The 27770-nt window shown below is 44.5% G+C and overlaps 1 long non-coding RNA gene across 2 annotated transcripts in view; it reads right to left on the bottom strand.

Moving 5' to 3' along the window:
* Positions 1 to 27770, bottom strand: part of LOC119249233 (uncharacterized) — a 166457-nt gene that overhangs the window by 130422 nt on the left and 8265 nt on the right. For both annotated transcript variants that reach the window (XR_008552474.1, XR_005126104.2), the window contains exons 2-3: positions 14647 to 14832; positions 12905 to 12977 (exon numbers count right to left, since the gene is read on the bottom strand). This is a non-coding gene — a long non-coding RNA (uncharacterized LOC119249233). The remainder of the gene's footprint in view (positions 1 to 12904; positions 12978 to 14646; positions 14833 to 27770) is intronic.

The raw sequence follows: 27770 nt of genomic DNA, 5'->3' as shown, positions 1-27770 counted from the left end.
AGACCTCTCCTGCCACCCGCTGCTCCCCTCAGCAGTGTACTTCGGTCCCTCTGCCTGCTCTGCTCCCCGCTCTGGCTCTGGTGAATTCTCTCACACTCCCGCGCTTCTGACTGTACCCAGTGCTTGTATAAATAAATAAATAAATAAATAAATCTTTAAAAAAAAAAAATAAATAAACCTCAATTTTACAAAATTGTAGAAATAGGTAAGATGATTTTAAAATGGAAACCTAGAGAAAATAGCTAAGCCAAACAATCTCAGAAAAGCATAAAAGAAGGACTCACACTGTCAGATTTCAAGACTTACTTTAATGTAAATAAGACACTGTGGAACTAGTAATGAAAGACACACAGATCAGTGGAACAGAAGAGTCCAGAAAGATTCATGACTATATAACCAATTGATTTTTCAGTTAAGGATTCTGAGGAAGTCAAGGGGGAGTAGAATAGCTTTTTCAATAAATGGTGCTGAAATAGAGTTATCTATAAAGAAAGAAATGAACTTCAACTCATGCCTCACACCATAGACAAAAATTAATTTCACATGGATCACACATACTGGCACCCTAGCTAAAAACAGTTAAACTGCCAAAAGAAAACACAGAAGTAGATCTTTGCAGCCCAAAGGTTGACAAAGGTTTCTTAGGAAGGAAGACAAAATATATTCATTCTAAGATGGAAAATGTGATACATGAAAATCTCTCTTTTTTTTTTAATGAAATGACATCATGAAGAAAAAGTAAGTTAGACAACATAGGTAAAGAGGCTCACAACTCATGTCTGACAAAAGATACATAGATAGATAGATAGGTAGATAGATAATCAGACAGATGATAGGTAGATAAATAGATAGATGAGGGCCTCCCTGGTGGTGCAGGGGCTTAGGATACAACCTATGAGGCTGTCTGCAGCCACTGCAGCATGAGTTCGATCCCCAACCAGGGAGCTACCCACATGGCACAGCAGACCTCTCCTGACTCACCCGCTGCTCCCTTGGCAGTGTATTTCAGTCAACCTGCCTGTTCTGTTCCCTACTCTGTCTCCGGTGAATCCTCTAATCCTCCACACACCTCTGGCCTGTACCCCAGTTCTTGCATGCATAAATAAAATCTTAAAAAAATATGTGATAGGCAGGTAGGTATATAGAAACAAATACACAGAGATAGAACAGACAGAGATAGAGATATACCTCCTAAAACCTTAATTATAAAGACAACCCACTTTTTTAAAATGACTAATGGTTTGAACAGGCAGTTCACAAAAGGCGGCACATGAATGGCCAATAAACACACAAATAAACACTTAATGGACTAAGTTGTGGGGAAAATGCAAATTAAAACAAAGATGAGACACAATTATACACACATTCCAATGTCAGACACCTGAAAGACTGATCACACCAAATGTGGGTAAGGACGTGGAGCAACAAGAACGCTCATGCATCGAAGTCAGCAGCGTAACATGGGTGGCCACTCCAGAAACCTGTCTGGCAATTTCCCATCAAGTTCAACATCCCCCTCTCCGGTGACCCAGACATTCTACTTTGATGCATTTATTCAGGAGAAATGAAAATAGGTGTCCGGTCAGACTTACCCTGCTTTATGGTCATAAGAGCCCCACACTGAAAATGACCCCCAAGTGTCCTTCAACAGGTGAAGGGGTAAACAATTAAGCACAGTCACAGCGGGGAAGGGGGACAAGAACTGCTGGTATAGGCAACACCACAAAGGAGCCTGAAGACACCATATGGGGGACAGATACAGACAAAATAATATGAAGTCTAGGACAGGTAAGACTGATCTCTGTTGCAAAGAATCAGACAGGTGTTTTGCTGAGGGCCAGGAGGAAGCGGGTGCAGGATAAAGTCGAAGGAACAGGAGGAAACATTCTGCGTCTGATGGCATGTGGTTACATGGCCATGTGCCCTTGTGAAAACTCATTCAACGCTCCTCTTTTTTCAGTTATAACTCTGGGGTTCCATTTTTACTTCCCCTTAGTTCCACTCACCCTCTACCAACCCACCTGTGCCAATATCTCCCCCCAACCGTACCCTTCTCTGTATTCTCTGTGGTAACCAGTAAATTTTTTCACTAAGTCCAAGATTTGTTTTTGCTGTATTCTGCCAGTATGTAAAAACTATACTCCTAAGATCTGTGCATTTCACTGTTTAATCATGACATATCAGCTTCAAAATAAGAAGCTAATATTTTTTAAAGGAAGGCGAAATGGCGGGGAGGGGGGTGTGTGTGTGCATGCACAAGAGCCTAGAAATATCAGGTCACAGTTAAGTGGTGATTAATAACAGGTCGGCACCATGAGGAGCAGCAAATAACAGTGAAATATTTGTGTTCTATAAATGTGCTTTCTTGCTAACGATTCATTTTTCAATGTTCTCTGTGATTGCTTAAAGTAATTCCTCCCCCTTTTAAGCATGCTTACTTGGAAAAATGTGCTCATTTTCTAGTAAGATTACAACATCGTTTTGAACTATGCATGATTGTCTGAAGCTACAAGACCATAAGCTGGTCTCTACTAAGTGGGGCAGTGGCCGACTTGAGGTCCAGGTAGCCAAGAATGAGAAGCGAAGACCTGAATGCTCAGCCAGGATGTGCTACCAAGTAGCCCCCACCACCCAGCACAGAACCCATTCTCTGATTCAGCCTCGGTCCTGGCATTCATTATCTCAACAAGTTGGGCCTTTCTATGTTTGGGGCTCTAGTTTTCCTGAAACCATTTTCAGCTGCTTTAAATCTGTGCCATGTAGCAAGAGGCAATTAAGAAGCTTTTATCAAATACTTGGTGGACGGCGAATTTAAGTGCATTGTAGAACGTGTGTTCAAAAAAAAAAAAAAAATGAATAACCAGAATGTTAAATAGTTTGACAGTGGGGAGCAAGCCATTTTTCTCAGTGGTGAGGGAAGTGGTCTCTTTTTCCCTCCAAGTACCCTTTTATCCTCCAACTGGTATTTATACTGATGGCCCCTAAAAATCTCTGAAACAAGCTTCCTGAGAGGCAACCTGGTGTAAGGTGGTGATATAAAACTTTGCCTGCATATTAAAATGGCCTGAAGCGCTTCTTTAAAATCCCAATGTCTGGATCCCTCCCTTGAGATTCTGATTTACTTTAATTTTAGGAGGGAGCCTGAACTTTAAATGTCTGTAGTAACCCCCGCCACAATCAGGATAAAATGGGAGGCTGAATCACATGCAGTGATTGGCATGGCTATTTATTTCATAAATGTCAATTGTCCTCTGTCACCTGTGCCCTCCCAGTTTCTGCCAAGGCCAAGGGGATGCCTCAAATATGGTTCTACTTCAGGGGCAGCAGGAGCAGCAGAACTCATTGGAGCAACTCATTAGAGGAGAAAATGATAAGGCAGAGGAAGGAGTAGCCAGTCAATGACAGGGCCCGTGGCATGGGAAGATTTTGCTTTAATGCAGGGCAAAAGATCAGAAGAAGAAAGAAAAAGTCAGTGTTAGTCAAACCTGATCACCTGGAAATTTGAAAAGCAGCCACTGCATGTAGTAAATTTTACTCAGAAAAATCCAGAGATGGAAGATATGGTAAATGGGCTCCCTTAACTCATAATCTATATGTAAATGGAAAGGGCAGGGCTGAAGTGGAGGGCAAGAAAGACAAGCAAAGGGAAGCCAGGAAATGTTGCTGGAAGAGAACAGGTAAGATATGGAAACAATCCAAATACCAAAAAATAAATGACTGGATTGAGAAGATGTGGTATATACATACAACAGAATATTACTCAGCAATCAAAAAAGATAAATTCATGCCATTCACAACAACATGGATAGAGCTGGAGGAGATTATGCTCAGGGAAATAAACCAGAAGGAAAAAGAAAAATAGTGGATGGTTTCACTTATAGGAGGAATATAGGGGAACCAAATAAGAGACCAGGAAATAAAATAATAAATTAAAAATCAAAATTAATAGGCAACTATTAATCAGATACACTCAGAAGCGAAGGGGAGAGAGAAGGATCAAAACAGGGGAGATACAGTGTTCTTACACAAGGGGCTATGGTGATGGTGCACAGGTGAATTGGTGATGGGAATTTTGCGGGACTACACCTGAGAAGAGAAAGCATGCATTGTACAAAAAGGAAGAACGATGTCAAATACATACATACGTATATTTAATTAGATGTATCTATATATAATTAAATTACCAAGAAGCATTTAGAGACAGGCCCCCGCCCCTGGCTGGGGATTTAGGAGATGTGACATCCCCAGTTTTCAGCTTTTACTTATGTCTGATACCCCCTTCTTCCACAACAATCCTAGGGAGTTTCCTCCTGTCTTACTTCATACTGTATGTCAAGAATCAGCTAGTAAGACTTTCTAGAGGCCCTGCCTGATCCTATATGAGCTGACTGTGCACCTCTGATGGTCTGTGCTTACCTCTGCTGTGGCAAAATAGCCCTGCATTCTAATTACTGACTTGTCTGCCTTCTCCCCTGGACCATGAGAGCCTCAAAGACAGCAGTTACTCATGATTCATATTTTTATTCACAGGACTTGGCATAAAGCCTGATGAAGAATGGGGAAGAAAGGACGGACCTACGGCTGTGGGCAATTAGGTTCATCCTCCCAGGACATCCTCTAAAGAGTATATAGAACTCACCTAGGATTATCTCAGCAAGAAGCAAGGAAGCTGAGGTTATACACCAACTCCTGTCCCTTGCTAGCTGAAGGCTTCATGTGAGGCACTAAGTCCCGTGTGCACTTGTCTGTCTTTTACATGGACTTGGTGTGCTCCTGCAGCTGGTACAGGTACACCTCCATGAAAGGGTGGCAATATTTTCCTTGCCTCCACTCACATGCAGCCACCCTGGATTACAATCCCACGATGCCATGAACTGGACTTCCTGAGCAGGGGAGCTACTGGGTACTAAGGGCAGAGCTGAGTGGCCAGGTGGGCTTACGTAACAAGGAAGGCAGCCAGGCCCGCCCTCCCCTGCTTCCCCTGCTTCAATCTGCATGTAGATACTCAAAGGAGACATGTGGAGGAGAGACACACAGAGACACAGAAGAGGTACTTGGAAGAGACACGTAGTGAGAGCCCTGTGGGGAGGTTGCTTCTGTCCTTGGCAGCCGCTACACCTGGATGTAGGATAGTTTGCATTTTGTCTCTCTCCTTCTGTCCCAGTTCTCTGGGACACGCCCAACTCCTTTCTTATGTTTCCCCACCAAAGGTGTCTTAAGACTTGTGGCAAACTTTGGAGCCTGTTTGGCTGGGCCTTTGCCCATAAGGGATTGGGTAATTGGGGAAGTTTTACTGGGGAAATCTACTATTTGAAATCCTTTCTTCTCTCTTTCTCTCACTATGCACACCGATTCTATTAAAGGTATTTCACATGACAAATCTGCCTTTTTTGGCTTTGTGCGTGAGCATGCCAAATCCCTTAAAGTGTCTTCCCTTAACAGTTTGGGATCCCTGGGTACTCCTCAGTCATGCACTAACACAGCCAGCAAAAGCCCTCAGGTGTGTGGAGATGTTGGCATGTATAGCAATGTTGGCCAAGGATCCCTAGGGTGGGCCCAAGGGCTCTGGGGAGACACCCACAGTGTCGCTACACCCAGCCCCCTCCTCCCCAGGCCTCTCCTTCCATGAATCCAGCTTGTTCTGCACCTAGCCCACCCAAGTGCAAAGCATTTCCACTCTCCAGCTGAGTTTTCAACCCTTTTCCAAGAGGCGTTTGCTCCGTGAACACCCAGCATCTGCTTCAGACATGTACTTCAATAGCGCCACTCCTGTTCCTTCAGACTCACCACTCACCAAGATGAAAGGCAAAGTCTCACAGAAACCCGAATGAAAGGATTACTAAGCCAGGTTTCCGCTCTCTTGAAAGGAGGATTTCATCTTGCAGATCTCTGCATCCCGGTGCTTCAGAGAAGCCTGGGTTCGGTGGCAGCACAGCAGCAGGAGGAAGACAATTTCTGAAGCCATCACTGCCATTCCTCAAATGGCCACATTTGAAAGTGGTGCCCTTCCTGCTTCTGCTCTGATCAAGAAAACGGTGCTGGGACTCCCTGGTGGCGCAAGGGGTTGAAACACAACCTGCGGGGCTGACTGCAGCCTCTGCAGTACAGGTTCAATCCCTGGCTAGCCAGGGAGCAGCCCACATGGCATAGCAGACCTCTCCTGTCTTGCCTGCTGCTCCCCTCAGAAGTGTATTTCAGTCAGTCTGCCTGTACTGCTCCCCACTCTGTCTCTGGTGAATCTTCTCACCCTCTGCACCTCTGGCCTGTACCGCAGCTCTTGTATGCATAAATCTAAAAAAAAAAAAAAAAAAAGAGAAAAAATGATGCTATCTATCCTCTTTAAAAAAAAAAAAAAGATGCTCTTGGAATGGCTCAATAAGTATTTTGATGTGACCCCTAAATTTCTAGACTTGGAGATTCAGGGGAGCATCCCAAATGCCATTTGTGGCAAGTATGAAGTCCATGCAATTTTCCTGTCTGACAAGAAAACCTGTCAGAACTGGTGGTCACAGCTGTAGTTTGGAGGACAAGCCTGCAGGAGGCACTGTTTGGGCACCACCATATGGCAAGAAAGACAGACTCATGGTTGGGAATTTTCAGAGGTTGGGTCAAAAATGAGGGGGAAAAAAATAAAGCAAAGGGTCAAATGGGGGGGGGATCAAGAAGAGCCCCCATTAGATCCTTAATTCAGTTTCTCCCAAGTAAAAGCCAGAGACAAGGAACATGGGTACAGGTAGTTTGCTTCCGAGGTGATTCCAGGAAGTAAGATGAGGGAACAGACAACACGTAGTGGAAGGAGGAAAGTCAATAAAGGTACATCTATGAGCCGCTCACTGAGGAGGGTTCTGGGTCCTTCCTACTGGGACCTGATAAAGAACACACTTCAGAACTACCCCACAGAGGATGCTGAGAATTTATCCATCAACTCCTCTCCTCCAGTAGTTGACATAGTCCTGACCCCTTGACTTCTCATTGCCCTGTTGGCAACTGTCCACAACAATGGTGCTGAAAGCAGGGGTGGTGCCAGGAGGATGGTCTGAAGTGCATCACAAGCTTCTGCCATAGACCCTCAGTTTGAAGAATGAAGGTTCGTGAAGCCCTTCCGCTCATTCACTCACTCTGGAGCATCTGCACATGGTCTCCCATTGACTACGATTCAACTTAAAATTCTCTGACTTGACGATGGTGGAAAGCAGTATGTCTGCATCTGACACCATGGTGGGAAACATCCATGTGATGCTGGCAGTAGCAATGAGCCACGGCTCCTAGTAGGCATTTTTGACGTATGATATTTTCAACTTCTGACAAGTTGATCAGGACGTAACCTCATCGTAAGTAGGAAAGAACTGTACATTGTGGCAGGTACTGTGCTAAAAATTGAAGTGATGAATTTTCCTACTTTTGTCTCTCAGGCAACTCAGAATTAGAGAAAGCAAAGAACTTGGAGCCTCACCTGTGGGGTTTTGGGAGTCAGGCCAGGTAATGTGAGGACTCAGGGCCCTTTAGCATCCACTTACACATATGGAAGGCGGAGATAGAGATGGCCCTTCTGAAACAATGGTATCAGTGTGGATGACAGCAGCTGGTCTTTCCATCTTATGAGATGATTTGCTCCTGGCAATCAGTGACTCTACTCAAGCCCAGCTGCCAGGATGTCAGTCTATAGGAGGACTTTAGTGTCTGCCTCTTGGGCCATTTGCACTCACCTATGTGTCCTAGAAGGTTGTGAGGGATGACCAGGTAAGAACAGACCCCATTATTTTGACCCTAATTCCTCCTTTTCCCACCCCCCCCCCACAGCACAGTGTGTCTCTGGTTCATAGTTTTTTGTTGATTTTGATTTTTTCTTTCTTATAGCTATTCTTTTTCCTGGTCCCTTATTTAGGTTTTCTAGATTCCTGCTATGAGTGAAACCATCCAGTATTTTTTCTTTTTCTTTCTGGCTTATTTCGCTGAGCATGTTCCCTTCCAGCACCATCCATGTTGCTGCAAAGTGCATGTGTTCATCTTTTTTGAATGCTGAGTAATATTCCATTGTGTATATGGACCACATCTTTTTTTTTTAAACTTTGTTTTTATAGAGGCATGTTTTATTTATTTATTTGTTTGTTTGTTTTGTTTATACATGCACTGGGTACAGTCAGAAGCGCGGGAGGGTGAGAGAATTCACCAGAGCTAGAGCGGGGAGCAGAGCAGGCAGAAGGACCGAAGTACACTGCTGAGGGGAGCAGCGGGTGGCAGGAGAGGTCTGCGCGCCATGTGGGACCCTCCTCCAGTGGCCGGGGAGCAGCCGGGGATCGAACCGGCGCGCAGAGGCTGCGGGCAGCTTCGCAACCCAGCGCTCAACCGCTGCGCCACCGGGGAGGCCCTGGACCACATCTTCTTGATCCAGTCATCTATTTTTGGGCATTTGGGTTGTTTCCAAAGCTTAGTTATTGTAAATAGTGCTGCTATAAACATAGGGGTGCAGGTGCTCTTTGGAATTAATGTTTCTGTGTCCCTTGGGTAAATACCTAGGAGTGGATCATATGGAAGCTCTTTCTTTAGTAGGTTGAGGAATCTCCACACAGCTTTCCATAGTGGTTGGACCAGTCTGCACTCCCACCAGCAATGCAGGAGAGTTCCTTTTTCTCCACATCCTTGCCAACATTTGTTGTTGCTAGTTTTTTTTAATATGTGCCATTCTCACTGGTGTGAGATGGTATCTCACTGTAGTTTTGATTTGCATTTCCCTGATTGCAAGTGATGTTGAACATTTTTTCATATGCCTGTTGGCCATTTGTATTTCCTCTTGGGAGAAGTTTCTTTTCAGCACTTCTGCCCATTTTTTGACTGGATTATTTTCTTTGTTTTTGTTGAGTCTCATCAGCTCTTTGTAGATTTTTGTGATCAGTCCTTTATCATTAGTGTTGTGTGCAAAAATGTTCTCCCAGTCGGTGGGGTTTCTCTTTATTTTTGTTATTGTCTCTTTTGCTGTGCAGAAGCTCTTTAATTTGATGTAGTCTGTTTATCTTTGCCTTCACTATCACTGCTTTGGGCGATGTGTCTGTAAAGATGTCTTTGAGGTGCATGTCATGTAGTGTTTCGCCTATATTTCCTTCTATATATTTTATGGTTTCAGGTCTTATGTCTAGTTCTTTAATCCATTCTGAGTTGGTTTTTGTGCATGGTGTGAGGTAGTAGTCAAGTTTCATTCTTTTTCATGTAGAGACCCAATTTTCCCAGCACCATTTATTGAACAAACTTTCTTTGCTCCAGTGCATATTCTTTGCTCCTTTGTCAAAGATTAGTTGACCATAAATCCGTGGGTTTATTTCTGGGTTTTCTATTCAGTTCTATTGGTCCGTGTGTCTGTTCTGGTTCCAGTACCATGCAGTTTTGATTATTATGACTTTGTAGTATAGTCTGAAATCTGGGAGAGTGATGCCTCCATTCCCTTCTTTTTTTTTCAGGATTTTGGCTATTCGGGGTTTTTGGTGTCTCCATATGAATTTCATCAATAATTGTTCTATTTCTTTGAAGAATGATATTGAAATTTTAATTGGAATAGCACTGAATCTTGCTTTTGTTAGGATGGGCCTGCCCTTCTTTGTATCTTGGCATCACCTCTTTCAGGTCCTAGGAGCTTTCTCCTCCGAACTACCACCATCTCCAACTTCCTACTTTGCCCTGATAATTCTGTCTGGCTCCTAGTACAGCAGGGTGCTGCTGGATCCAACCTGGAATCAGATCAAGCTGGACTCAAACCTGGCTCTACCTGTCACTCAAGAGGTCTGAGTTCTGTAGACTGGCTTCCAATTTGGTCTTCTCTCCAGGTTTCTGCTCAATAGTTCCCTCCTCAGAGAAGCCCTCCCTGATTGCCTAACCACCACTCTCTGACCCTTCCCTTGCTTTAGCTTCCTTTACTTTCCTCCAAGGCCTCCTAGGACCTCCAGCAGATGTCTACATGCATGTGTGTACTTGTCTACTGTGTGTGTGTTCCACTGGGGTATAAGCCCCATGAGGATAGGGACCTTGATATTTTGTTCGTGGCTATACCACTGAGTGCCCAAAATGGTGCCTGACACACAGTAGGCTCTCAATAAATGCTTGTTGAAAGAATGAATGAATGAATGAATGAATGAATGAATGAATGAAATCAAAGTCCCAGAAAAGCAGATGTGAAGAGACCAAGCATGAGCCCAAAACCAGAGGAGAATTCCTCAGCCCTAGGGCACAGAGACCTACCCCACTGGAAATAATCAGGTGAATTCCCTTCCTGCTTTTGTTTGAAACAGAAAAGACCAAAATGAAATGCACACTAAGCATTCATTTGGTCAGCTGGACTGACTTCGCCAGTGTGTTGAAGGTCATATTTCGTTGGATTTCACCCTGCATTTGAAAGCAAAACAATTCGCATTTGAAAATCTCATTACCAGCATCTTCCCTCCAAATCCATTAACAGTGTGAGTGTTTCTGGCAACCGAGATCACCTTGGATTATAGTATGAAATGCAGCTCTGGGGAAAACTGTGTGTTTCAAGATGTTTGTACCATTCAATTGTCAAATATTCACACGGTTATGATTCTCAAAGAAAGCACACAATGTAGGGAAATTGGTAACAAAATAAAGGCTCCAGGATGTATTGAGAGAAGGCAGCCAAAGGATTCCTCCCTGACATGCCTAATCCCGGGGATGGGAAATTAAAAACCGTGCCAGAATATCAATGCCTCATCCGAAGGAAGGTTTGCTTTTCCTGAGCGAGAGTCCAGGCATTGCCCTGCATAGCAACGACACCCTTCTTCACAGGACCTTCAAGTCTCCCTCAGGCGACCCCTAGCCCCATCTCACACATGCTGGCCCCTCCTCTCCCACCCAGACTCAGGACCAGCCAAGGTCAGCTATTCACTAGTCCCTGGCTCCATGTAATGACTTCGCTTGTCTTGGTGATGTTGGGTGACTTCACAGACACTAGAGCTAGAGAGGTTCTGCAAGATGGAAAATGAAATTAAAAATTTAAAAAAGGTGGGGTTCTAGAAAGGAAGGAGTTTGCGAACCACCACATAAATTAACTTCCCCTCAGAACTTTTCGATTCACACAGGCATGGGCAAGCCTCTGAGATGCTGCATAGTCAAGAGACCTGTTTATATTATTTAACCTAGCACTGCCCAAACTTAGCCATGCAGCCTCTGATCTCATAACATAAGCAGTTCAAATCCTATAGAAAACCAGGGTACCAACTGAAATCCTGTTCTTTCAATAAATGAGGAAATTGAAGAATGGGGAAGCTTCAACACTCAGTGTTTAACCACCCACTTATTAGTTTAACTCTCGTCCCTCCTCCCTCCTCTAGTCCCCCACTTTTCCAGAAGCATCACCCCACAAACAAATCTCAGCCATTCAGTCTCTGTCTTAGGACCTGCTCTTAGGAAGAATCAAACTAAGACAGCAGGGCAACTGGTCTGTTAGTGAGAAGCCCCCAGGAGTGTTCAAACGGGCTTGTGTTTGGCAGGTGCTGGTATATAAGGGCAGCCTGTTCCAGGGTCAGGGTGGAAGAGGACAGGTCTCTAAGAGAAGGAACTACGTAACCCCTCCCCAGAAGATGCCTTGCCAAAGCAACCTTGTTAACAAAGTCTGATGCACAAATCTTGCCAAAAGAAATAGGCATTGGAAGTCCTGGGATTAACCTGCTGGGTTTGTCTTAATGAAATACCACAGACTGGGTAAATCCAACAACAGAAATTTATTTTCTCATAGTTCTAGAAGCTAGAAGTCTGAGATCAACATGAGCAGCAGACTTGTTTCTGATTCTACTCTCTTTGGCTAGTGGATAGCCATCTTCTATGTGCATCTTCACACAGCCTTTTCTCTTTGTGTTTCTGTGTCCTGACCTCTTTCTGTAAGGAACCCAGACACACAGGCCTCCTCCACTATCCAAAAGTAGAACATTCCTAGTTGGTATGACTTGGTGGGTTATTTCTGGGCCTGGGAACTATTACCGTTAATGTATATGGAAAAAATTTTGCACCTACCAACCTGTCTCGCCTGCTGCTCCCCTCAGTAGATCTGCCTATTCTGCTCCCCACTCTGTCTCTGGTGAATCCTCTCACCCTCTGCACTTCTGGCCTATACCCCAGTACTTGTATGCATAAATAAATAAAATAAAATCATTCTTTAAAAAAAAAACAAAAAAAAACATGAGCTATCAGGGCCTGGATGGGGGAACTTGTACTAGATTAGGACCCACCCATATATTTTACCTTATTTTCTCCTTAAAGGTCCTGTCTCTAAATACAGTCATATTCTGAGATACTGGGAGTTTGGAACTTCAATACATGAATTGTCATGCTTATATGGTACGAATTCAGCTCTCACCGGACCCCAAGAGATGATCACCCCCAAGCTAAACAAAGGAGTCTGAACCCACCCTTCGTGAGGTCCTAGACATGACCATGCTTGGTCAGGGAGACAGGCAAGGAGGGATAATGAAGCCTGAACTGAGTCAAAACTGAAGTGGCAGGAGGGGAGTTTGTGAAGTCAAAGTCACAGCAAGAATTTGACCCACTGGTGGGTCTGGTCCTATTTCTATGGAAATGAACTCATTAGGGGTAAATCTTTTTCAGCTCCTGCTTGATTCATGAAGTGGTCTCGAATGTTGATAATCACTTCATGAATCACTCACAAACACGAAAGTCAAATATCTGGCACTTGGGGTTGCCGCCTCTTCTGATGAGCATTCCTGCCATGTTTTGGGGCATCCCCCTCCCAGCAACCAGGTGTGCAAAACAGAGACGTCCTTGGTCCTGTGCCAGCGTCTCCCGCTTCAGTAATTCCACACTGCCGTTTTGCCAGGCAGCGAATCTCCCCTATACAGTGAATAATCACACCTGAATTAATTCTGAAAGATAACTTCGAAACACTCACCATGTTGGTGAGCTCTCAGGCCCCACAATCCTGTCCCTGAGGGAAGTAACAGGGTGTCCCGGGATCCATGTTCCTGTCCAAAGAAGAATCTGCTTCAGTCAGGCTATAAGCAAAATATGGCCATTCCTTTCAGAAAAAGATTGAATTCCCATCTTTCACACAGACCCCAGACCTCGAAGAAAACAAGAACTGAAGGATCAGACTGTGGAGATATCCAGAAATCTTCCACATTGCATTGGAGCACAAACGATGGAGCCTCCACACCTAAAGGCTGCTTGGCTTGAGATAGAGAGACCAGCAACTTAGAAGCAGAGTTGCCTTAAAATCAGATACCCTCCAGGGCCTCTTTGGTGGCACAAGGGGTTAAATCTCCCACTATGGAGCCGTTGGCAGCCACTGCAGCATGAGTTCAATCCCCGGCCAGGGAGGTGACCCACATGGCACAGCAAACCTCTCCGGTCTTGCCCGTTCCTCCCCTCAGCAGTATATTTCAGTAGATCTCCCCATTCTGTCTCTGGTGAATCCTCTCACCCCCTGCACCTCTGGCCTACAACCCAGTTCTTGTATGTATAAATAAACAAAAAAAAATCTTAAAAAAAAAACAACTGGGGCCTCCCCAGTGGCGCAGCAATTGAGCACTGGGCTGCGAAGCTGCCCACAGCCTCTGCAGCGCCCATTTGATCCCCGGCCATGGGCGAGGGTCCCACATGGCGCATAGACCTCTCCTGCCGCGCCCGCTGCTCCCCTCAGCAGTGTACGTTGGTCCTTCTGCCTGTTCTTCTCCCCACTCTGGCTCTGGTGAATTCTCACCCTCCCACGCTTCTGACTGTACCCAGTGCTTGTATAAATAAATAAATAAATCTTAAAAAAAAAAAAAAAAAAACTGGTGCCCCCTAGATACCTTCTGGGCTGAGTACCTCACTCCCTCCCCCTCACCTGCCCAGCCAGTCCTCAGACACGCTCCTGCTTGACACTGCTTCCTCCTACCAGCACCGTCCTCCACAGCATAGTGGCCTCTCATCACTTTATGGGTCCTTCTACTGCCTTCTTTTCTGTCTCTACTCACTAGCGAGGAAACCCTGCGAGGCAGAGGTCTCTGTCACATGGAGTGGGAGCTTAATAAACATTTGTGGAATGATGAGTGCATGAGTGTGAACATCAGGAGACTCTGTGGGACCGGGAGGAAGAGGAATAGTGCCTGAGTGATGGCTTCTCTCTCTACCTTGAGTGCACACGCGTGGGTCTCTCCACTCCTGGGTGAGGAGAAATGGGTTCTTCTCACACAAGTTTGTATCCAGTTCTCAAGCTAGGTGGCCTTGGGAAACCTTAATATAATGCAATGTCAGATCCTGGGAATCGGAAAGATGTGGATTCGGGAGCTATTTGGGTGACCTCAGGGGTCCAGTCACCTCACCTTGAGTCTGTGAGACTCAAGATATGATCAGTCCTATTAACTGGCCAGCACATAACTCTGTATCTGTCTCCCCTTTATCCTACACCCTTAACAAAGTCATCTCTACCGCTTACCCGAAGGGGTAGTCAGATCTTCATTCATTTAACATAATTTTCTGATCTTGTTAAAATGGGAACAAAGACATGGCCTTAAAGCAGGGGGAGTTTGAACTAGGCCTTGAAGGAACAGTGGGAATTTTCCAGGGAGACAAAGGGAGAGGGGAATTCCAGGATGACAGAATCACTTAAACAAAAGCAGATAGATCTTAGAAAAAAGGAACTCCGGGTACCTGAGGGAAGGAAGCCGAGGGTGGGGTAGCATAACTGAAGTTGAGATGTCCCTGTGGAACAGCTGGAAGGGCTTGAAGGCCACACCAGATACCCTTCGAAGTCATGGGAACCATTAGAGGTTTTTCAGTGGAAAAGTGATGAACTCAGATGAATTTCTTTGAAAGGTCACTCACTCTGGGTAGCAGCTAGAAAGATGGGATGTTGGAAAGAGAGACGGAGGTGAGGCAACCACGTCAGAGATCTTGGCCGGAGGCCAGCTGGATCAAGGCTGGGACATGGTGAAGGGGGGTGGGTGGGCCAGGCTGGAGGGTGAGTGGCTGAGGCAGCAGCAGCATACCAGGGAGCACTGCCCCTGCTGCCCCTCCATCAGGCTGCTGTCCCCTCTGCACAGCCCTCTGGGTGGATCCCCTCTTTCCTGCCCCATCTCCCTGCAGGAGGTGCCCTCTCTCCTCCTGCTCCCTGGCATCTGGTAGCTAGTCTTCCTAGCTTCAGTTTTATTTCTTTTCCTGTATCATAGCAAGCATATCTTCTTTGTTATGTCAAAGTGTCCCCCAACAGAAGCCTGAGTGATATCACTCATCTTCCTACCAGCCTCCGCCTTCCCTTCAGCCTCCCCAGCTCGTTCATTGACCCTCCTGAAACCACAATGGAAGCATTCTCCACACAGCTTCCTCGCCACACCAGTCCTTATCTCAGGCTGGTTTTCAGCTTCAAATAAGTTTCTCAAAACCATCCTTTGAACACAGCCCCCACTGTTGCAAGGAGATCCAGGATGCATATTCAGCCATTGTTTCTTTAGCCTAGATTTGACAAAGTAGGGTGATACATATATTACAGACACCTCCCAACCTGCATCCGTGAGCCTTTGATGGGAAATATCTTATCCGGAATCAGTTTACTGGGCTCGGAACCCAAATTTCCTCTGCAAAGTGTCAGGCTGAGAAGCACTGCCCACACCTCCTCACAGGAATGTCGTGGTGCTTTGATAAATCTCAGAGCCTCTGTTTCCTAGAAGTGATCAGGGTCCAACAGAAGCTTAGTTCTAATCCAACACCTACTGCTCTGGGGTAAAACTAAATTTAAATTTTATTTCAAAACACTAAAAAGTGACTGCTGTGTTAGGTAAGATAAAAGAGATGATTTCAACCAACAATTATTGTCACCTTACTATGTTCAGCCCTCAAGATAACCAGAGACCCTCATGCAGTTCATATCTGGATGGGGTAGGGATGGGAGACAGTCTGAAAAATAATTGTTTACCACTTAATGTGATAATTGCAATACCATGAGTATGGAAAAAAAAAATACTCAGCTAACTGAGTGATGCCTGTTTTTGTAAAAGCTTTGCTTTTTCTATTTAAAAATATGATTAAAATCCATGCCGGGGAAGTTATGCTAAAATTTGCACAATGTTATAAGAAAGCAATATGAAAATGCACTTAAGGAATCAGAATAGGGAATATAATCCGCCACCCCCCCCCGCTCCCAATAAGCACTCCCCTAGAAATTTATCCATTTATAAATCAAAAGGAACAAAGATTCATTCAGATAGTCAGTATATGGCTTTCTAATAAAAATGGCCCTGTAACAGATATGCCAACCCAAGGATGAAGTATGTAGTATTTAAAACAATTGTGAAGGGCCTCCCGATCCCCGGCTGCTCCCCGAACACTGGAGGAGGGTCCCACATGGCGCGCAGACCTCTCCTGCCGCCCGCTGCTCCCCTCAGCAGTGTACTTACGTCCTTCTGCCTGTTCTGCTCCCTGCTCTGGCTCTGCTGAATTCTCTCACCCTCCCCGCGCTTCTGACTGTACCCAGTGCTTGTATAAATAAATAAATCTTAAAAATAAATAAATAAATAAAAGCAATCGTGGAGATTAGTAATTTGAATGCCATTTGGAATCTTAAGTAAAAGAAAGAACACACAATCCTCACATACGGTCTCTGCACTCCCAGTTCTCACTTTCCAGTGGGTTGTTACAACAGACGTCAGCAAGGTCTTTCTATCCAGGCTCCCATTCATCTCTCAGAACATCCCTGAGAGACGTTATTATGGTCTCCATTTTACAGATGGGGTTACTGAGGCTCAGGGAGAGTAAATGGCACACACATAATCTACAAACCAAGGAGCAGGAGCTCTGACCCAGGTCTCCTAATTCCTACTCCAGGGCTCTTTGCTTATTTCCATCAGCTTCTCTGGACTGCTGACCAGAACAACTGCTTATGCCACAGGCAGGTGGGGTGATGTCTAAATCCTCCATCTGCTGCTGGAAGGCCTTGAAGCCACTACTTCTCACCAGGAAACCTGGATGCATCACTGACCTAAGACATGTGAGCAAGTCCATAAGGATGCAAAGGGTGCCTAGGTTCTAGCCAGAAGCACAGTAGCTAAAAATAAGTTCATTGTGGGAGAAACATGCAACCATGGAGCCTTGACTTAGGCAATCACATAATTGAACCAAGAATTGGGTGGCAGGAATGGTGGGGGGAATAGCCACCGCCCCTCTGCCAAATAACCATCAAGTGCAGGCATTTCATTTGTCATACATTTGTATGTAGTTCATCCCTTCATCCATGAATGGACATTTAGATCATTTCCACATCTGGCTTTTGTGAATAATGCTGCATGAACATAGGAATGCAAATACCTCTTTGATTTCCTGATGTCAGTTCTCTTGGATAACTATTCAGAAGTCGAATTGCTGGATCATATGGTAGATCCATTTTTATTTTTTGAGGAATCTTCACACCGTTTTCTATAGCAGCTGCACCATTTTACATTCCCAGTGACAGTGTACAAGGGTTCCAATTTCAAAATACAAATAATGGAATACTAGACAGACTTGGAAAAAAAAGAAAACCTGCTACATGCATCAATATGGATAAACCTTAAAAACACTGTGCTAAGTGAAATACAACAGTCACAGAAGAACAATGTGAGATTCTACTGATGTAGGTATCTCAAATAGTCAATCTTTTAAGTTGAGGTCTACATTTCATAGAGTATGTTTTGGAGGATTTTCACATGTACACACCTAGGTAACCACTGCTCGAGTCAAGATATAGGACATTCTCGCACCCTCAGATAGTGCTCCAATTCCTCTTCCTAGTCAACATACCTAGGTGGCCATTAATCTGACTTCTAAGACCATAGCTTACATTCTTATCTTGCACAATATATAATATTTAATGTCTGATTTCTCTCTCTCAACATAATATTTTTGACATTCATTACTTTATTGTGTTAGCAATCATTCATTATTTTTAAAGAGTTATTTATTTATGCATACAAGAGGTGTATGAGGGTGAGGTGCGGGGAACGGTACAGGTCAGAGGTGCAGGGGCTGGTGAGAGGATTCACCAGAGACAGAGTGGGGAGCAGAAGAGGAGGACTAACTGAAATACACTGCTGAGGGGAGTAGGGACGAGTCAGGAGAGGTTTGCTGCACTATGGGGGTAGCTCCCTGACCAGTCAGGGAATCGAACTTGTGCTGCAATGGCTGCCAATAGCTCCATAGGTTGCTTCTTAACCCCTTTCACCACCAGTGAGTCCCAGGAATTTTTATTGCTGTGTAATATTCCATGCTATGAACATACCACAATATGTATATACATCATCTAGAGCTAAATCTATCTATCTCTACCTTCATGCATCAGATATTATTCTTTTAATTTTGTAGATAAGGAAATGATGACCTGGAGGGGCAAGGTAATTCACATAAAGTCACATAGCTGGCTCTGTCAAATGGGTCAGTATAGATTTGAACTAAGGTCCACCATACTCCAAAGTCTCATAGCCACTACTTCGGTAGTGGGGGTGACAACAGTCCAGCTTCTCAATCCCAGGAAAGAAGTGTGCACAGGAGCAGATGAACATATACAGACTGACTACAAGTGTACTGACTGGTACATGTGACAAATGATTCCACATCACCAAGTTCCCCTTTCCAGCCAGTTTTCCGCAGATGGATTAAGTGTTGGAAATTCAGGTACTTCCCAGCATAGGAGGCTGGGCTATCACTAAAGCCAGTCTCCATGCCTTTATGCAGTCTTGATCCTGAATTTAACAGAAGAGGTATTACTTTGATGTTCAAATCGTGCCTTTGATCAAAAGCTTGCTGGCTCCCTTGTGTCTCTTGGAACAAGACTGTAGTTCCATTGTGCTGGCGTGTGTTGTAACATTTTGGACAGCAGAAATGACATTTACATGAAACAGCTATCCTTGGAATGCACAAGATAAGACAATTTCAACAGCTCCTCCAAGAAGAGTCCCCAGCGTTGACTTTAAATCAAACAGAAGTAATAGCATGTCATCCGGCTTCCCCTTCTCTACCTGGTGTTAATTAAAATCCTGATAACAGAACTCAGTCAACATCCATAGACCAAAGCACGGCTTTAAAATGTTCAGATGAAAGTACAGTTAATCAGAATTCAAACCAAAACACACTCCCATCCCTCAGTGTTCATTCTCTTCTGGCCTCTCCTGGATGAGGTGATTAATATGCAGAGGTAATTTCTGTGGACAACACCCCCTCCGTTGTACTTCCTGAACTGAACCGTTTGAAATAATTGAACAATTACTTTGTGCAATGTTATCAAAGATTATTAAATTGTTCCCATCAGCTCTGTCCAATTACCAAATTCAGCTGATTTGCATATTGCACAGCAAAGTGGTGAAAGGGCTTCCCTGAGTAGAACCTAGTTATCTCTGAGCAGAGAGAAGCTGTAAAGTTCATTTGGTTTGAATCTGTTCTGCTTATAGATTAGAGAGCTGAGGCTTAGACAGGTGAACTGACAGGCCAAGGCCCACAGGAGCTACAGATAGACAGATAGGGCAGGGCTGTGCCCCCTCCACTCCCCAGAAACTCCCATTTGCCTGCAGAGCTCCAAATGGATAAGCTCATGTGGTCCCCAACGAGGCTGGAGTGTGCTTGCATGTTCCTGCACGTCTCAATTAGCTCCAATTTAGACTTGACATCAAGCATGAGCTTAAAATGCGAATCCATTTGGACAGAATGGAAAATAATAAAGACAGATTTTTCCAGTGCAATTTGACAGCTCAAAGATCTTGGAATTCTGAAGAGACTGAATGATTCTAAATAATATGTTGTTTTGGGGATCAAAAGCATAAATTCAACACTTTCTATCTCTATCCCTTGTCTCAGAAGCCTCTTCTTAGATGTCATTTAGACCTTGCTTTTATTTCCATACTTTCAGTGTGGAAAGTTACCAACACATGCAAAATCAGGAGAGCCAGGCAACTCTGCCTCCCACCCCCGTTTCAGCAGTGACGAGCTCTGACCTGTCTGTTTCTCATACTTCCTCAATCACTGGACCTTTTTCAAGCCAATTTGTTCATAATGTCTTCAGTATAGACCTTTCTTTTCTGTTTTAATGCCACTATATTTATGTTAGTGAAATGTGTACCATTAAAATATTTTTGACATGGGAAAATATTCTTCATCATTTAAGAAAATAAAATGCCAATGGAACGTAGAGTGTGCTTCTGTTCTGTAACACATACACAGTGTAACACATTGGAATTTCTTTTTATACTTTTTGCTTGAGTCATTTTCCTATTTTTCCAAAGCAAAACCATCATTTGTGTAATTAGAACAGAACCTAAGGGTTGAAAACCACTTAGGAAGATAGTGTGAGGAAGCGGGAAACTGATGCTGAATTCTATTGCTGAGGTTGCAGGATGATGTTCCAATGAAGACAGAATGGCTTGTGTGTGTGTGTGTGTGTGCACGGGCACGCGCGTGCACATGCATACATACGCACACACCAGGCATTGTGTTACTTGCTGGGATTATAATTATGAGACTAGAAAGAAAAGAGACACCTCACACACCTACTATGCAAAGAGTGTACGGATCAGTATCACAATCATTGTGACGATAAAATGCAGACAGGCCACATGCAGCTCTCGTTGCGGCCTAGCTGAGTAAGGAAACAGTGAGTGATGCCCTCATTACTGTTTATATTGTTCTCATCATTAGTGTTACCATTCCAGTAGAGGTGCACCTGACCTAGAAATTGGGGTCTAAAGTTCAGCACATAAGGAAAAAAATTTTGTTAAAATTGTCCTCTGAGAATCCCTTACATAGTTCATGAACTACAGCTTTCCTCATTTGGAATGTACAGTCCTGCTCATAAAAGATGTGACCACATCTAAGGGGTTCGTAATGGACAGGGTGTAGTGAGAAAGACAGGGTGGAAGAAGCACGCGCTACAGACAGCGGGATCATAGCCTGGGTCTCCCCTGTAAGAGGCTCACGAGTACCAAGAGCAGTGCAGACCTGGCTGGCCTATCCCCAAGCCAGGACATGACTGGGAGTGTGCTCATTGAGAACAGCGTCATCCACAGACAAAGTGAATCACAAATTGGCCCTCTCTCTCTCCCTCTCTTCCTCTTCCCTCTTTCTACCTCTATCTTTATATCTCCTCCACTCCCTCATCGGTATTAATCAAGCACAGGATGTGACTGTATTAGAAGTAACACGAAGGCCTGCATCCCTAGTACTGAAGCCCTGAAAGCTCTGGCTGGCCAGCTCAGGGGGTACCCGTTCCGATAGGAAATTAACATCATACCCAAGCTGGATAATATGTAACTTGAAAGCATAATCATCATTAAAGCGCTGTTTGGCCGAAGAAGTATCAACCTGTACCTCTGAATTATGCAGTGTCGTAAGCCGATATTACCTCAATAAAATAAATAGAAAAATAAAGTGCTGTTTGGTAAATCCAACATATTTCATTTCATATTTTGGGTTATCTTTCTCCATGACTTGTCTCGCAAGCTTCAATAAAACTGGGGTACCTCTGCCTAGTAGATGCCTGGATCCGGGAGACTACAGTGACCGCGGCGACGCATTGCAGTGCTCACAGGGACACAGCCTGTAAACAGCTCCCCACCAGCAGTCCTTGAGCACTGCCCTGCACAGTGCTCGAGGGACCCACAAGAGAGGGGGTGCACCAGCACCAGCAAAGCCAGCTTTGGCATGCAGGCAGCAGGGACCACGGCAGGGGTGGTGCTGGTTGGCGGGGGGACTCCAACTCTTAACCTGTGCCCAGCATCCCATTAACCCACTTGGAGAGCCTCAAGGTAGGACTGGACAGGTGTTAAATTACCCTTTCGTCACCCCACAGGTGTGCGAGACGTGCTGTAAAAGTACATGTCACCTCTCCAGAAGAAGGGGGCTCTGCCAGGGATTCTCCCTGAGCACAAGGATCTGGAGACTATATCACTTTTGACTTCGAAATGACCTGGATCAAGGACCCAGCTTTCTAAGCATGACAGGATAAAAATATTCTCTGACAGCATATCCATGTGAAATAAAAGACACTGTGCTCTACAGCTAGAAGAATGAATGTCATCTATTCTCTTATCCAACAGCCACTTATCACACACAATAACGTGCCCAGCCTGGCAGAGGGACTGTGGGAGAGGTAGGAAGCAATAATGATTATAAAACGAGTCTGAAATAAATCACACCTACTCCCTAGGTGTTTAAGGTCTAGGTGAAAAGAAAAAACATGTGAAGAAAAAAAAAATACCAAGATCAAGGCCATCCAATTATTTTCCACAAACCTACACTAGGTGTCCATCATGGACCAGGCACTGTACCCCCTCCAGAGAGACAGAATGAGTCTGACATAGTGACACCTGCAGGGAGCCACATCCCATCAGAGCTGGACAATTACACAGAATCATAATTCGGAGTGGTGAGGATAGCAGGGGGAGCCTGAAGAAGCACAGAGAAGTGAGTTATACTCATTTATGCCTGGATGTGTCTGGGAAACATTTAAGTTCTGCCTTGTTGGGTAAGTAGGACTCCACCAGGGAAGCAACACAAGGAAGGGCATTTGGGCACAGGAGTGTCATACACAAAAGCAGGGCCTCTGGACAGCCCATGAAATGCCATGGGGAAGAGGCTGGAGTGGGGAGCTAGCAAGGGTGGTGAAGGGACTTGCGCTCAGGTTTAGAGCTTGAACTTTGTAAGCTGGGAGTTTTTTGGTGGGGCGGGCGGGGGATGAAGAATGGGGAGATAAGCGGTCAGTCCTGTCAACAATGTGAGGTGTGGGCTGGGAGGGTGACAGGTGGAAGAATCCTCAATCTGATTCCATGATGGGGTGATAATTCTCTATAAGGGATCTCTCAGCATCTGCTCCCCAGGGACCTCAAGAAAAATGGTCAATGCTTCCTCTGCATCCCTGGATGCTCCCTGCTTCCCTTCTTCCCAGAGTCACAAATTAAAGACAAATGTTCCCGAGTCACACAGGGAACTTCTCCAACCAGAGAAAATGGTCCTCTTTAACACACCTGCTACACTCTTAAAAGAATCAGACCATTATTTCTTTCAGAGTCTCAACAATTACAAATATATAAAAAGACATGGTTTTCCAATGAGGGGACAATGAAGAAGAGGAAGTTAAGGTTCCTGTTCCTGTCCCTTCACTTAGCTTATGGTTGCATCTCACGAGGGGGAGCAAAGCTCCAGACTGCACCAGAAGAGGGAGTGGTGAAAGTTAAGATCTGCCCCATCCTTCTAGGGCCACTGGGAGTTAGGACTGGTTTTCAAAATTTGAAGATTGAAAATTTCCAAACTTAACCCCATGGCATCAATCATAGGAAGCATTTTCCCTTTCTGGTCACCACATCTAGTGACATTTGTCAGTCATTGCAGAAAATGAAAAGACACTTGCATAGCCCCACACCCCCTTCTTCCTCTGTTAAGGCATCTGGTCCACTTCCCAGAGGACCTCAGTTTGGGTTCCCCCAAAAAAGATGTCAAAGCAAAGACTTTGACTTTCTAGAGGTGTCAATTATATCATGCAATCTCTGTGGAAATGGAAACCGAGCTGATCAGTGAGTCCACAAAGGTCTTCCCCAACATGATAGTAAGTATTCCTTTTTTTTAATAGAAAAATGCAACTGGAGAGGATGTTATAAAATATAATTTTTTCTGACTTGCTTATACACGCAAGAAAATTCTTTCTGTTTAAAACACACACCAACACAACTATTGAATCATAGGTGAAAAAACTCGTTACAAACTCCACAAACCTAAAGTAATGATAAGTCTCACAATAAGCATTTCAGTGGCCAAGAAATTAGATCAGACAACTTACTACTTAGTTCTTGACAAAGTCAAGGTTCATCTGAATTTAAGCCCGTGCCTACCTGGCTCCTTCCATCCTTTTCCTCCAATCACTGCAAACCTGCCATGTGCAGGGAGCTTCAGGTATGATGTTACTCAGCCCTCACAACTGCACTGGAAAGAAGAAAATACTGCCCACACTGAATAAACTTTGGCTCAGTATCAAGTGATGGAGCCATGATATGAACCCAGACCTGTGTGAATCCTAAGCCCTCTGACAATGCACCATATTCTTCATCAAGAAAGAACTGTAAGGTGGCCTCCCTGGTGGTACAAGGGGTTAAGTCTCAGCACTAAGAAGCAATTTGCAGCCACTGCAGCACAAGTTCGATCCCCCATCAGGGAGCTACCCACATGGTGCAGTAGATCTCTCCTGTCTTGCCCGCTGCTCTCCTCAGCTGTGTATTTCAGTAGATCCACCTGTTCTGCTCCCCACTCTGTCTCTGGTGAGTCCTCTCACCCTCCTGCACCTCTGGCCTATACCCCAGCTCTTGTATGCATAAATAAATAAATCTTTAAAAAGAAAAAAAGAAAGAACTGTAAGGGAGGAGGGGGCCCAATGGACCACAGTGAAGGACTAAGGGTGCCTTGGTGATGGGTGTGGTGTGATAACATACATCTAAAGAGGTGTGAACCTGAATCCCGGAATTATGGACAGTGTTGTCAACCAAGATTAACGCAATAAACACACACACACACAAAGAAAGTTGTTCTGAAATGAGCAGCATCTTCCTCCTTCACTCACTTGGTCCAGAGCTACTTCCTGAACAATCCTTTGAGCAGATCTGCAATGGACACTCTCTTTAACAGCAGTAGAGAAAACACAAACTGCTAGTGTTTCTGTGGAACTGGAACTGAACTTATGTCCAGATGGCCATTGAGCATTAAAGTAGCTCTCACACAGGCCTGCCATTATTGGGTGATGGTCATATGAGAGTATTTAAAATTTGGAAATATTGATGTCAACTATTTGGTAGATAAGAAACTACACATCACCAAATGGATGTGACTTGCTTGTAGATTCACAATGAGTCAGTGGCAGAGTCGTGAAGGAAACACTGGTCTGCCAACTCCCAGTCCAGTGCTCTTTCTGGGTCCATGGGCTGGGCTGCTTTGGGTAGGTTTTACCAGCTCTTGTCATGCCTGCTCCAGTCACAGTGCTCTGCTACATCCCTCACCTTGACCCACCTTTCTGATGCCCTCTTTACTCCAGGTCTCTTAGTCAACTGCTACCCCAGTCCACTTGGCACATGGGTGGGTCCCATCCTGTTTGGTGATTGCCAGGACACATAATTTCCACCAAGCACACATAGAGCTCAAATCCTCTAAACAGCCTGGCCAGCAATCTCACTTTGGGGAGCAAATAAGTCCCAGAACTGTGAGAAACCAATAGAGGGTAATGCAGTCACAAAAAGCCACTTGGGAGACATGTCATTTTCCAGGACTTTGCTGTGACAACTTTGGAATACTCTTGGGCCACCTAAACAAAAGCAGATCTATGATGGGCACACTCCCCGGGATTCCCAGAACAAAAGATCATCCAGGTTCAATAGACATTCTCTTAAATAAGAACAAACCTTCAACACCCTGCTGTTGGGGGGAGCAGGGAGATAATGGAAAAGGGAGGGCAGGGCAAGATAGGGCTGGGCAAGAGAGGGAGGAAAGCAGTGAGTTTTTTCAAGATCTACTGATTTGTTTTAATCATGATAAAATTTTTAAGGACATTTCTGGAATTATCAACCAGAGGATTAGAAACTTTGAAGGGCTTGGGACATCCTTTGCCACATATTTGCTACACTGAGGCATGTGGGGGTGGAAAGATGGTGAACTACAAGGACGATGTTCTACTGTGGGACTGGTTAGGGAGCTGTGCGTACTGTGGGTGATAGCAAGGGTTCTGACTGTCAGACTCGTGTTACATGTCCAAGCCCTGGACCAATTCCCACAGCTTGAGAAGTACATACTGTGGGTGAGATGTAGTGGTGGGTTTCGTTAGGGAAAACAGGGAGCAGGGGAAATGGAGGGACGAGTCTGTCAACCAGGACAAGGAAATTAAATTTCACCCAGTAAGCAAAGGCTGGAGATGACTGTTTAATTAAGGGAATGCCCGGCATAAATTTGTGTTTTTGGAAGGGTTACCTGGTGAAGTATGGTGCAAGGCAAGATTGCCTAATGATCAAGAACGCTGGTTCTTAGGAAGAACCAGCAAGCATCTGCACTCGCTCCTTCCTGTATCAATGTAATGACTGAGCAAATTAAGCTCTCTGGACCTTTATTTCCAGTAAATAAAATGAGGGTATCATGATTATATGCATCTCAGTGTCTAGAACTAAGCCAGACAATCTAAAAACCTGTCACTTATTTGTCTTCAATAAACAGTCTCGACAGTTTCCCGTATTTCCTCCCCAAGTCATAAACATACAAACAGAAATTGGAGTGGCTACCTCTCAACCGCTGGCCCCAAGGGCAAGCATGTGTTACCCACACTTCTTTGGGGAGTCACTCTCCTCCCAAGCACACTGCCCTGAGTAAGGTCTTCCCAAGTCTGCATCTCTAGCCTTAAGAATTGGTCCAGGGCTTGGACATGTGAACATGCAAAAGCTCTTAGCTTCTCTGGGCCCTAGTGTTTGATCTGTAAAATGAGAATGAATGTCTCCCTCAAAGGCCTTAGTGATGATGAAATGAATCAAAATATAAAAATCTTTGACCAGCTGGGCAGTGACCCAAATCTGACCAATCAGAGCCCTTTCCCCAGAGAATTCTGATACTAGGGAAGTGGGAAAAGATCCCCAAGATTCCCTTTTCCTCTCACTGGTGAAGCTTTGCAAGATGAACCTGAAAGTTCCAAATGAACCTGCAGAGGGAGGGGGGATTTACAAAGAGAAAGTAAGGTCAAAGACAGAAGTAAGAGAGAGGAGATCATCCTTGTGATCTTTAAAGATCTATTTTTCATTCCTGGGTTTCATGGACTTGTCCTGGCCTTTTTGACCTGATTTCTCATCTCCTTTAATTCTATCACCTGTTTTACTAGCCTTCCAATAAATACTATTTTTTGCTTATGCCAATTCAAGTTTGGTGTCATGATTTGTTGCCAAGCCCCCTGATTTAATGTGACCATTGACTGATCTGAGCTTCAGTAAATCTTGTTAGAACTCTGTAGTTACCCTTATTTCCCCAATGCACCTCCAACAAGTATTTTGTTTATTCATGACTTAGGGTAGATTAGCCTCTAAGAACTAAAACATAAAAATGGAATCTAGTTTTAATGTACACTCAATGAGCCACCATTACTAAAATAACAAAGATGACAGACCTGGGATGTGTTGTCAGAACCTCCAACCTTCCCCCACCCCACCTGATCAGCCTACTTGTGCACATTAAATCTCCAAAGGTTGATATACATTGAATATTCCTCATTTATATTTACTGTCCATTCTAAAATTGACATTGCCCACTGGACATTTCAAAAGGATTGCTTTGTTAAGCATTTTCCCTGTTTAGAGGAGCACCTCTGAAATTGATTCCCTGATAGAATGAGGTAGAGGATGAAGCAGAAAGCACAAATCCAACTGAAAGCATTTGGACTTCTCCCCTTTTGCCTTTGTGGTTTGGACACTTCATTCCCCAAAGTGAAAGGTAAGGACTTTAAGACAGAAAACCAATTGTATTGCTGGAATCCAATCAACAACCATGTCCCAGGGCAAAGGGCCAGTCCAAAGTGGCCCCACATCCATCTCTCAGAACCTCCCCAACGATATATTCCACCTAGGTCAGAATCAAGGAGGCTGCTTCTTTGTTCCCAATGAACGTGAGGCTGACAGGTAAAAAAAAAAAAAAAAAAAAAAAAAGTTTCACTGGGACAGAGGAAATGAAATTGAATTCAAGTTGAAGGTGATTTGTCTTCCCCGTGATCTGCAATGGTCTGGAGTGCCAGCACAGTGGCAATGCTCAAACTCACA

The sequence above is a fragment of the Talpa occidentalis genome, unplaced genomic scaffold (genome assembly GCF_014898055.3).
Source record: "Talpa occidentalis isolate TD23 unplaced genomic scaffold, MPIMG_talOcc4v2.1 talOcc4.17, whole genome shotgun sequence".
NCBI lineage: Eukaryota > Metazoa > Chordata > Mammalia > Eulipotyphla > Talpidae > Talpa > Talpa occidentalis.
Note: the sequence above shows the minus strand (reverse complement) of the source record. Positions and strands in the feature narration are given on the sequence as shown.